We start from the raw sequence: 11,297 nt of genomic DNA on the forward strand, positions 1-11,297 counted from the left end.
ACACCCTAAATGTCCATGGACAGATGAACAGATAAAGAAGATGTGGTACATTTATACAACGGACTGTTACTCAGCCATAAAAAAGAATGAAACAATACCATCCATGCACAACATGGATGGACCTAGAGATTATCATACTAAGCAAAGTAAGTCAGAAAGACAAATAACACATGACGTCACTTTTAAAAAATTTATTTATTATTTTTGGCTGTGTTGGGTCTTCGTTGCTGCGTGCAGGCTTTCTCTAGCTGCAGCGAGCGGGGGCTGCCCTTCATTGTGGTGCACGGGCTTCTCTTGTTGCGAGCACAGGCTCTAGAGCACGCGTGCTTCAGTAGATGCGACGCATGGGCTCAGTAGTTGTGGCTCATGGGCTCTAGAGCGCAGGCTCAGCAGTTGTGGCGCATGGGCTTAGTTGCTCCACGGCATGTGGGATCTTCCCGGACCAGGGCTCAAACCCGTGTCCCCTGCATTGGCAGGCGGATTCTTAACCACTGCGCCACCAGGGAAGCCCAACATCACTTTTATGTGGAATCTAAAATACGACACAAATGAACCTATCTACAAAAGAGAAAGACTCACAGACGTAGAGATCAGACTTGTGGTTGCCGGGGGGGGGGGGGGGCGGGGGGGGGGGGGCGGGGGGGGGTGGGTGGCAAGGGGGGGGGGGGGGGAGGTGCGCAGAGAGAAGGACTCGGAATTTGGGGTTAGCAGTTGCAAACTGTTATACATGGGATGGATAAACAACAAGATCCTAATGTATAGCACAGGCAACTCTATTCAGTATCCTGTGATAAACCATAATGGAAAAGAATATGAAAAAGAATATGTATAAGTGAATCACTTTGCCGTACAGCAGAAATTAACACAACGTTGTAAATCAACTATACCTCAATAAAATTTTTTAAAAAAAAGAGTAAGTTGGGCTTCCCTGGTGGCGCAGTGGTTGAGAGTCCGCCTGCCGATGCAGGGGACACGGGTTCGTGCCCCGGTCCGGGAAGATGCCACATGCCGCGGAGCGGCTGGGCCCGTGAGCCATGGTCGCTGAGCCTGCGCGTCCGGAGCCTGTGCTCCGCAACGGGAGAGGCCACAACAGTGAGAGGCCCGCGTACCACAAAAAAAAAAAAAAAAAGAGTAAGTTGGATTTTTGGCTGGTGGAGAAGATAGGGAAAGGGCAATCCGGGTAGAAAAAATAGCAAGACTGCAAAGGCATAAACATGTACAAGTTAGTGGTGGTTTCAAACAGGATGGTGGGCTCAGCATAGGGTGATTAGGGGAGCATATAGTAGCCCCAGAATCATCTAGATGTTATGTGAGGTGGGCATTCCCTTGAGTATTAGTATTATTTTGGTGGGTATGGGCTACAATAACAGAAGAGTCAACTCAAAGTCGTCTCAGGGTAGGGTATTCAGTGTCTTGTTCCTTCCATCTTTCTGCTCAGACACACTCAACATGTTCTCCCTAAGCAAGGCCCCTCATGACCCCAAGATGGTTGCCACAGTGCCGGGTATCACATGTCAACCCTACTATGTCCCATAGCAGAAGAGAGGCTGTTTCTTTCAAAATGTCTCCTTTTAAGATGGAGAAAAATATTTCCCCATCCTCCCAGCAAATTCCCCTGCATATTTTATAACCAGAGCTGTGTCACATGCCCATGCCTACACCAATGACTTCCAAGGGGGAAAAGACCACTGTGGTTCACCCCTGGGGCTGGGACTGACCTCCCTTAAAGGCCCTGGAAGGTGGGCTTCTAAAGATCAATGTTCTGTCAGCAAAGCAGAAGGGGAAAGGGTGTTGGATAAGCAAACAACAGTGTCTTCTACAACTTCTCACCCGCTCGCCTCTGAAGTACACCGTTAAACAGAGTCTAATCTGCAAATATCCCACATCTCCACCCTTCAGCGGTTCTATTTTAGTTCTGAGGAAGTAACTGTCCTAGGAGAGGAAACTGGCGAAAGGCTATTACTGGAAGGTCTATAAACACCACAGTTTGCTTTTCTGGATCAGGAGTTCCGTGACAGTGGAGGGATAGGAAATAGCAGGGATGCCTGCATTCCAGTGAGAGACCCCCGAATGCCATGGTATAGTAACTGAGAGTTTTTACCTTCCTTCTTGAACAAATGTTCTCCTTAGGCCTCCAAAAAAAATAACTACCACATTCCTATCACAAAGACTGTGAGCCAGCTACTCTCAGCCTTGGATACCCACTCTTTCCATGTACTGAGATCCTACCCATCCTGGACTGTAAGTTCATAGAGCACCTCTTCCCCAAACCTTCCTCTGACCACCCCACTGGGATCACTCTTCCTTCCCCGCACACTCATGGCTATTCCTGCATAACTTTCCTGTGGTGAGGACGGACATCAGTTCAAAATTATGAACAGTTTCACATCTTTCTCTTCTAATCAACTATAAGATATTCTAGCCCACGGACCTTGAGTTTTCACCTTTGTATCCTAGGTGCCCGGCACAGAGCAGGCTATACAGGAAAAGTTTGTGCAGGGGAGACTCTTCAAACTGAATTTGTTATTTGTTTTTTCCTCCCGTTTGGAACCTACTCGCTTTTATTTAGACCTGATTATGTGCCTGGCACTCGGCCACTTTCTGTATATATTGCTTTATTTAACACCTTTTTTAAAAGGCTGCAAGCTTTTTCAACATTTACAGAAGCAGCAGCTCAGAAAAGCTAAGAGAAAGGTGAGGGCCAGACTCCCCCAAGACCACATGAGGAATTAGGGCATGGAATTCAAATTCAAGTCTTCAGAGGCAATAGTGCATCACAGTCGAGAGTGTGGGCACTGAACACAGACTCCTTGCTTAAAATCTCGCCACCTATGAGGTACATGACCTTGGGAAAGTTAGTTAGTCTGTGTGTGTCTCAGTTTCCTCCTCCATAAAATGGGAGAAAAAGAGTGCGTGTTTCATAGGGTTAGTATGAGGATTAATGAACTCATGTAGGAAAGCTGCTTAAAATAGTGCTCAACGTGTATGAACATACAATAAATATTAGCTATCGTTATTGATTCCAAGTCCAGTGGTTTTCCTGTTGCTTCATGACAAATGCTCCCACCTACACCCACCACATCAACTCAGGCACGAAAGAGTGATCTGGCCAAAGGACAAACCCCAGAGAGATCACGAGTTCCACCGTCCAGAGGAGCAGCCTCAGAGAACAGCAGGTCAAAGATCACCAAGGCAACGCGACGCACAAACTCCATCCTGAAGGGGTTCCCAGCTGCAGCTCAGCCCTCATTTGCGGGGTCTGGGTGGAACTTCCAGGGGAAAGAACATCACATGAGACAGGAGCCATTCAGCCACCCCGGGGCCCAACTACTGCCCAGACGCCAAGCCCTTAGTCTACACAAGCTCTGAGGACCTGAAATGCTTGCAGCTCTTCCCCGGAAAACCCAGTGCCCACGGTGGTGAGGCGGCGAGGTGGAGGGAGTCTCCAAAACAAGGTGTCGCTGAAGGATACGTGGTCCCTTCCGCCTTGAAGAAAGACCCCTCACCCTCTGTGGCTCCCCCCTTCCACATTCATGATCTCACTGCGACCTGCCAGGGAGGAGGGTCAGGACAGAGTTATCACCACCTTGACACAGGTGAGGAAGGGCGGTTCCAAAGGAGGGTAAGTGACTGCTCCTAAAGGCCACGTAACTAGTCAATATCGATTTCCAGACTAGAACTCAGGACTTCTGAGTCTCAATTCAGTGCTCTTTACCATTATTTTATTCTGTCTTCTGCATCAGTATTTGTCTTTTTCAGTACATACAATTCTTTCCTTCCTAAATGCTTACTGTCTTCTCTGCACTGGGGGTTGAGAAGATGAACAGGCATTTTAAGGCCCAGCTCATACCTGTCCCCCAACCCCGGCTCTGCAGGGTGAACACACAGGAGGGGCTCAGCGAGTGCTTGCGGATCTGAATCACATCTTCTTATTGCTAGTGTTCTGATAAGGATTCTGATTTTCTTTTCTCAAAATGGCAATTTTTACATTTTTGTAAATGTTCTTTCTTTTCCTCGTCTGCAAAAGAAGACTGAATGTATTAAGCCGGCTGGTTTCCAGTTGGTGCCTACAGGACAGGAGAGCTGAGATCCCTCTACAAGGCCAGGACCCCAAAGGGGTCCTAGACTCTTTTGAAAGTGGGCCTGAACTACTCCTCTCTCCAATGCAGAGAAACGGCAAGAAAGCTTGTTCTGCCTCAGGGTCTGGATGGTGGAAAAAAAGGATTCTGTGCAAACTTTGAGGCCCTAAGTATGGGTGAAGGGTCCAAACAGACAGCACTGGACTGGGGTTAAAAGTCTTGAGCCCAGTAGCTACCACAGAAACGTGCCCAGGACTCAGGAAACTCTTGGAGCCTCGGAGGAAGGACAAAACCGCTCTGTAAAGCCACTTCTGCTCCCCGGGTATGAGCCACAATGTCCCGCAAATCAGAAGATGCAGGAAATGGGAGAAGTGGTTCCTCAAGTATTAACATAACAGGGCCGCCTGAACAAAGAATGTCAGTGTATTTAAAACAAAGATACGAAATAAGAATGAGAAATTCTCACGCAAGAAGAAGACCCAAGGATTAAAAGCCAGGATGATCTGAAAGACAACCAAAGAGAATTTCTAGAAGTTAAATGGAGAGTCATTAGAAATAAAAACTCAACGATGAGAAAATCCAACAAATGTGGCAACACAGTTGGGCACCAGAAGCCAATGGACTTCATTCAGCCCCTCCCTGCCCAGTCAGTGCCTGCCCTTTGCTTGTGCCCAAGGGAGGAGAGGCACAAGGGGAGGAGAGGAGTAACCCAGACCCCCCACCCCTCCCCCTCAAGACGCGCAGTCTGAAGGGGAGGCAACCATAGCAGCAAACACGTTTCCACACAGCATAGCAGCAACTGATGCTCCCATTTCTGGACTCCTTGTGCAGGACGCTTTTCCTACATTATTTCGGTTCAGTACAGAAAGTGTGAGGATGGGAGGGAAGGCGGGTCAGTAGCAGACCCCAGAATCTTCTGGCTTCCTCTGGGCCATCCTGCATCTACCAAGGTCACAATCACAATGGAATGTTGAGCCCTCTTTTTTTCTTCCCGCTTCCATTTGCAAAAATCTTTTTCGTGGGAAATTTCAAGAGTAAGAATAGTACAAGGAACACACATCCCTTTACCCACGTTCACCTGTGGTTAATATTTTACTCCATTTGCTTTTTCCTTTTTTTCTCACTCACATATAATTTTTATGTATTCAGAAAATACATATAATTATTTTCTGAACCATTTGAGGACAAGCTGCATATATCACAGTCTTTCACTGGAGCACTCTCTCTGTGTTTCTACTCAAAAGGATAATTATTTCAATGCGAAACTACAATGAAACAGGCACCAGTATCATTACACAGGCAGGGTTCTATAAAGGCAGAAGCCTTGCCGGAAAAACTCATGGTGAGCCCTGTTGAGGGACAGACAAGCCATTGCCCAGAAACCACACACGGGCTTGCCTCTCTCCTTCCTGTCCTGCCCATGACGACCGGGACTGGCTTGGTTCCCCGGAACCCCTGCCGCATCTGGGGGAAGTGCTGACGGGCACACTTCTCCAATCCCAGGTCTACCCAGACTCCACCTGGGACCCCTCCGTTGGAAAGACGTTGCTTGCTCACTTTTCTGGTTTTCTAACTCAGTGCACTTTCGCATTTCCTGACTTAGAGAGGTAGAGGAAGAGGAAACGCCAAAAATATTACAAGGCCAGCTAGTTGGTGGCATTTCCAAGGGATGGGGGCTGGCAGGGAAAGCCCAGGCAGCAAGGGACCTCGGTCTCTGCAACCCGGTGCTTGGGTAGCCAGCAGAGCTGATGGGGTCCCCCCAAAGTGCTGAAGGTCTCGGGACGCCATCTGTTTCTGGGGAGCATCTGGGGGCAGGAGCCCATCTTCTCCCAATAACGGAGAGGCGTTCCAAAGCTGGTCTTGATCACCCCCTCACAGCGATGCGACTACACATCACATCGTGCTGCGTTTCCCTTATTCTCAGAAGGTGGGGCCACCTGCCACAAAGCACGGGAGGCCAGGCCCTGGGGTTGTTTTTCTCCCCTCATGCTTCAGATGGATTTGTCCTGATCAAATCACACGCCTTCTCCTGAACTCAATTGTGGCCAGTGGCCTGCTTTGGGGACAGAGCTGGCTGAGGCTGGGGACCCTAGCCGTGGCTCGGGACCCAAGGTCTTAGCTGTACAAAAGGCACATGTGTTGGGATTCACACTGTGCCCGCAAATCAACCACAGCCGACATTTAAAGAGAGGACCGACCCCCTCAGACCCCACCCCTTCCTGGGAGTGGATACGGGGTACGTGGGCTGGGAGAGGGTGATCATGGGTTGACGAGTTTAACTGATTCCTGAGGTGGGGTGAGAAAAGTGAGTGTCCTGGGTTGCCGAGCGAGCAACCTGGCCTGCAGCCTGAAGGATGCACAGAGAAATGAACCCTCAACTCCAACTCCTCACAGAAAGCCGGGCATCAAGCAGAGCTTGAATGAAGGAATGAATAAACCTCAATGAGGGAATGAACATTTGGGAGGGCAGTGAGTTTACAAGTAGAGACCGACTCCCACCGGGGTACCGCTACCTCCAGGAAGATTTCCCTGGCCTCCCCTCGCCCACTGGGTTAGCGGCCTCTCCCCAGACCCCCATAACCAGGCTTCCCCTACCAGCCTGCAAAGATGTCAACGTCCTAACCCCCAGGACCTGTGAACGTGTTCGGCTACATGGGTTACACAGCAACGAGGAGTTAAGGCTGAAGATGGAATTAAGGTTACTTATCAGTTGACCTTAAAACTGGGAGATTATTCTAGATTATACAGTGGCCTGATGTAATCAAAAGGGTCCTTAAAAGCAGAAGAGAGGAAAGAACCAGAGAGATGGCAGCACGAGAAGGACGAGGACCAACACTGCTGACTTTGAAGATAGAGGAAGGGGTCAAGAGACAAGGGCTGCAGGAGGCCTCTAGAAGCTGGAAGAAGCAAGGGAATAAACAGATTGTTCCCTAGACCTCCAGAAGGAACAGAGTCCTGAGCACACCTTGAGGTTAGCCCAGTGAGACTCATTTCAGACTTCTGACCTCCAGCACTGAAAGAGAATAAATTTGTGTTGTTTTAAGCCACTAAGTTTGTGGGAATTTGTTACAGCAGCAAGAGGAAACTAATACATCATTTATCATTAGACTGATCCTAATATAATGTAATTTTTATTTATATGCCTATCACTGCCATCAATAATGATGATGATGATGACAGCTAACATCTGTTGAGCACTTACCACATGTCAGGCCCTGCAGCAAATTTTTCATACTATAAAATTTCATACAAATTTCATATAAAATTTCATACTTCTTTTCATATAAGATACTATAAAAAGGTAACTTCAATTGAACACTATGGTGACGGTAAACACAGGGATCTGAGAGTGGGAGAGGGAGCTAGAGGCACCTTCAAGGAGTTAAAGACGCAGGTATATTTTACAGGATGAGCAGGAGGTAGCCCAGGAGAGAGGAACAAAGTCCCAGGCAAGAGGAAGAACACAGCAGACCCTCAGAGAGATGAAACAGCAGGACACGTCCCAGCAAGCATTTTGGTAGCTCAGCTGCAGGCTGATAATTTCCACGTTGGTGCCTCTCGTCCCTAAGTCTCCTCTGAGGTCCAGAGTCGTGTCTGCCTGAAATCTCCACCTGGATGCCTCGTAGACATCTCAAGCTCAGAACGGCCCCCGTGGAACCTGTCTCCAGGCACACGTTTCCCCAAAGTCTTCCCTGTCTCTCCAAATGACACCCAGCTGTTCAAACTAGAACCCAAGAGTCATCCTTGAGTCCTTCTGCCTGCCCCAACCTCATTAAATCCATCACCAAATTTCATCAAGATCCAACCAAACAGGTTGCACTCACTTCTCTCCACCTCTACTGGCACTGATGGAGGTTCCACCCTGATCTAAGCCACCCTCATCTTTCCTATTACTGCAGTGGCCTACTAACTGGTCTCCCTGCTTCCACTCTCGGCCCGCTGTGATCCACTCTTATAAAAAAGCACCTGGTGGCACAGTGGTTGAGAGTCCACCTGCCGATGCAGGGGACACGGGTTCGTGCCCCAGTCCGGGAAGATCCCACATGCCGCGGAGCGGCTGGGCCCGTGAGCCATGGCTGCTGAGCCTGCGCGTCGGGAGCCTGTGCTCCGCAACGGGAGAGACCACAACAGTGAGAGGCCCGCGTACCGCCAAAAAAAAAAAAAAAAAAAAAGCAGTAAAAGTAATCTCCTAAAAATGCCAATCAGACCCCACTCCTGAGCCTAAACTCATCCAAGTTTCCCTTTGCACTTGATGGGGGGACTGCCCACAGCACGGTGTGATCTGCCCCTGCCTCCCTCTAAAACTGCACGCTGTGCCATTTTCCCCATCCCGCCCCGACTCCCCTCACTCCCAGGAACACATTAAGCTCTTCTGTGCACAGAGGACTTCGCACATTCTAATCCTTCTGCCTGGAACGCACTCTCTCCTGCAACCTCTCTGCCTGGCCAGTTGCTTCTTCTCAATTCTTCAGCCTCAGAGAGGCCTTTTCCTGGCAAAACTAGAACTCCCACACACACACCCCACCCCACTTCACTTTGGTCATCGGGTGGATCCCTTGTGTGTGCTTCCTTGATAACAAGAATCACAATCTTTCATTTGTTAGAAGTTACCTGCTTCTTTATTTTTGCCCAGCTCCTCCAATGGAATGCCAGCCCCATGAGGGTGGGACCGGGCCTATCTTGTTCATCGTTGTATCACCAGGACTTCACACAATGCTTAGCATGAAGCAGGTGCTCAGTACAGGTTTGCTGAACTGACTCATTGAAAGAGAAAAAGTGCGAGGCTGACACTGAAAGATGAGGCTGGAAATGGAAGGCCTTGAACACAGGGTCCTATTCTCCTTTGCACAACTGGCACCTTCCACAGGGGAGCCACTTAGCAAACGTGCAACAGAAAAATGAAAGAATGACTCAAATTCCAGATGAATCTGAAAAGTGCTGTCCTTTCTGGTCAAGGTTCCGGAAGCAGCTCCCTCTCCTCCTTGGGACTTCTCAGGAGGTAACATATCCAGGGCATATAGCAAGTGCTCAATAAATGCTAGCGATCGCTGTTACTATTGCTTACATGGGGATCATTCATGCATCCCATAGAAAAGACCTGTTCTCCAACCCATGCAGATATAGTGGCTGGGAAAGAAATGGGAAGAAGAAACACAGGAGGGGAAAATGAGAATGGGACCACAGGATCCAGTCATATTCCACTGAGAACTTGGAGGGAAAATGCAGAAACAACAATGTTCCAGGTTATACAGGTTCCCTTCTTTCCTCTAGACTTCAGCCACCTGGGTGCAGCATGGAGATGGCCCACAGGGAGGCGGGTCCTCAGGAAGGGTGAGGGAGGGTCCCATTTGTCTGCACACACTCATTTGGGGGCCTGCAAGCCTTCGACTGATTTTGCAAAATCTGGCTCACTGGCTGGTGAGGAGTGGGGAGGTGGAGAGAATTTCAATTTCCTTCACCAAATGGCAAGCTTTAGAAAAAGTCCTTCGTCTCCAACGTTATCACATACTAAAAATGAAAAACCAGCCATTCGGAGCTCTCGTAGGGAGAAAAATAGATGGGCTGCCTAGCTCAAAAGATACAGGAGGTCTGGAAATCATGTCTAGAGAACATCATACGGTACATTATGTGCTAAGATACTGCCCTTTTTTGGACCTGGGAGTTTCTATTTTTTACAGAAGAATGGGAATAGAGAAAAGTCATTCCTGTATAAGAAGCCACCCATTTTATATTTCAAATCCATTTAGTGACTGAACAGTAGGGGTTAGGGAATTTTTTTCTTTTAACTCTGTCTCAAAATATGCAGTTTCAGATAACTGCATATCTCAAAAAACAGCAGCAATAACAAACAAGATAGAACAAGAGAGGGCACTGAAACGATGAAGGTTATAATGCCAGGAAGGGGTATTTCCCAACATTTCATGGCTGACAGACCATAAACTGACATTAGTGAAATGAGCACTGGACGGGGAGTCTGAAGCCTGGCCACGTGACTTTACGTAAGTCACTTCACCTCTCTAGGCCTCGGCTGTATAACAAGAAGGGACTGCGACAACTATTCTCAAAGATTTGATGCTTCCAGAAGACCTGCATCTTCTCTTCCTGCATCTTCCTCCAACTGCAAAACGGAAAGGCCTTGGGCTGAAGTTTGATAGATAAAACTGGCCTCAATATTGAATTATGTTTTACAATCCCCAAACATTTCTCAGCAATCCATGCCCTGCTGTCATCCCAGAACCCATTCTGCTAAGACAAACTGACCGAGTCTACGGGTAAAAAAGTAGAAGAAAGTTCTTGTTCTTTCTGATTAGTGCAGGTAAAGCTGAGGTCACGCTGAGGATGGTCTGAAGTTGGCTCTCCATCCCCCTGCTCTAGTGGAAAAATAAATTATTGAAGGAAACCGCTTTAGGAATGCCCGAGAAGAACTCTCGGGATGTAGGAAACCGCAGAACACCAGACGCCAGCGAGTTTCTTTTTTCTTTGAAACTTCATGTCGCTCTCAGAAAATGCAGCAGGTCTCCAAATGGTACAAGCAAAAAAACACAAGCCACGTCCCTACCTTCCCGTGAACAAACCCCAACCCCGAGTGGGAATTTTTTCCTCAAGTTCCGTTCGCTGAAATTAAGTGGCCTGGGGCCTGCCTGGCAGCGCCGAGCCCCAGCCGGGGCCGGGGGCCGCGGGGCCTGGCCGGCCGTTCCCGAAACGGCGGGGAACTTTCCTCCGCCGCGCCCGAGACAATGCCACGGCCGGCGCCCGCGCCTCCGGCCGGGAGGGCGCCGCAACGGCGGGGCCCCGGCCCCTCTCCGGGAGGGCGCGCGAAACCCCCGGGGCGGCGCCACCCGTCCCACCCCGCGCCTCGGGGGCGCAGACCCCCCTGGACGTCTGAGCCCGGCCCTGCGGACCCCGCGGCCGGCGCCCTCCCCGCGCACCGGGCACCCGGCCGCGAACAGAGCCGGGACCCTCCCGGCGCCCCGTGCCGGCGCCTCTCCGCGCGGGGGCCGGGCAGGGGGCGCCGACGACCCGGGGCGACCCCGCGCGGCCCCGCCGAGCCCGTCCAGGCGCCCCGCAACTCACCGGGACCGGGCGGGCCGCTGGGCATTATTCCATCGCGGGCTCGGCGCCGGCTCCTCGGCGGTGGCGGCAGCGCAGACGCCCGCGCCCCGGCTCCCCTCAGCCGGCCGATCGCGGCTCTCGGAACGGAAAGCGGGCGGCGGCCGG

General features: G+C 50.1%; 1 protein-coding gene across 9 annotated transcripts in view; it reads right to left on the minus strand.

Moving 5' to 3' along the window:
• The window catches only part of ASAP1 (ArfGAP with SH3 domain, ankyrin repeat and PH domain 1), a 349,713-nt gene extending 338,422 nt beyond the window's left edge, over positions 1-11,291 (minus strand). For all 9 annotated transcript variants that reach the window (XR_003438372.1, XM_027132478.1, XM_027132477.1 and 6 more), the window contains exon 1: positions 11,154-11,291. The gene's annotated coding sequence lies outside the window, so the exon portion shown is untranslated. The remainder of the gene's footprint in view (positions 1-11,153) is intronic.
• Between the last annotated feature and the right edge of the window lie 6 nt (positions 11,292-11,297).

The sequence above is a fragment of the Aethalodelphis obliquidens genome, unplaced genomic scaffold (assembly GCF_003676395.1).
Source record: "Aethalodelphis obliquidens isolate GAN/ISIS:26980383/991018 unplaced genomic scaffold, ASM367639v1 scaffold41, whole genome shotgun sequence".
NCBI lineage: Eukaryota > Metazoa > Chordata > Mammalia > Artiodactyla > Delphinidae > Aethalodelphis > Aethalodelphis obliquidens.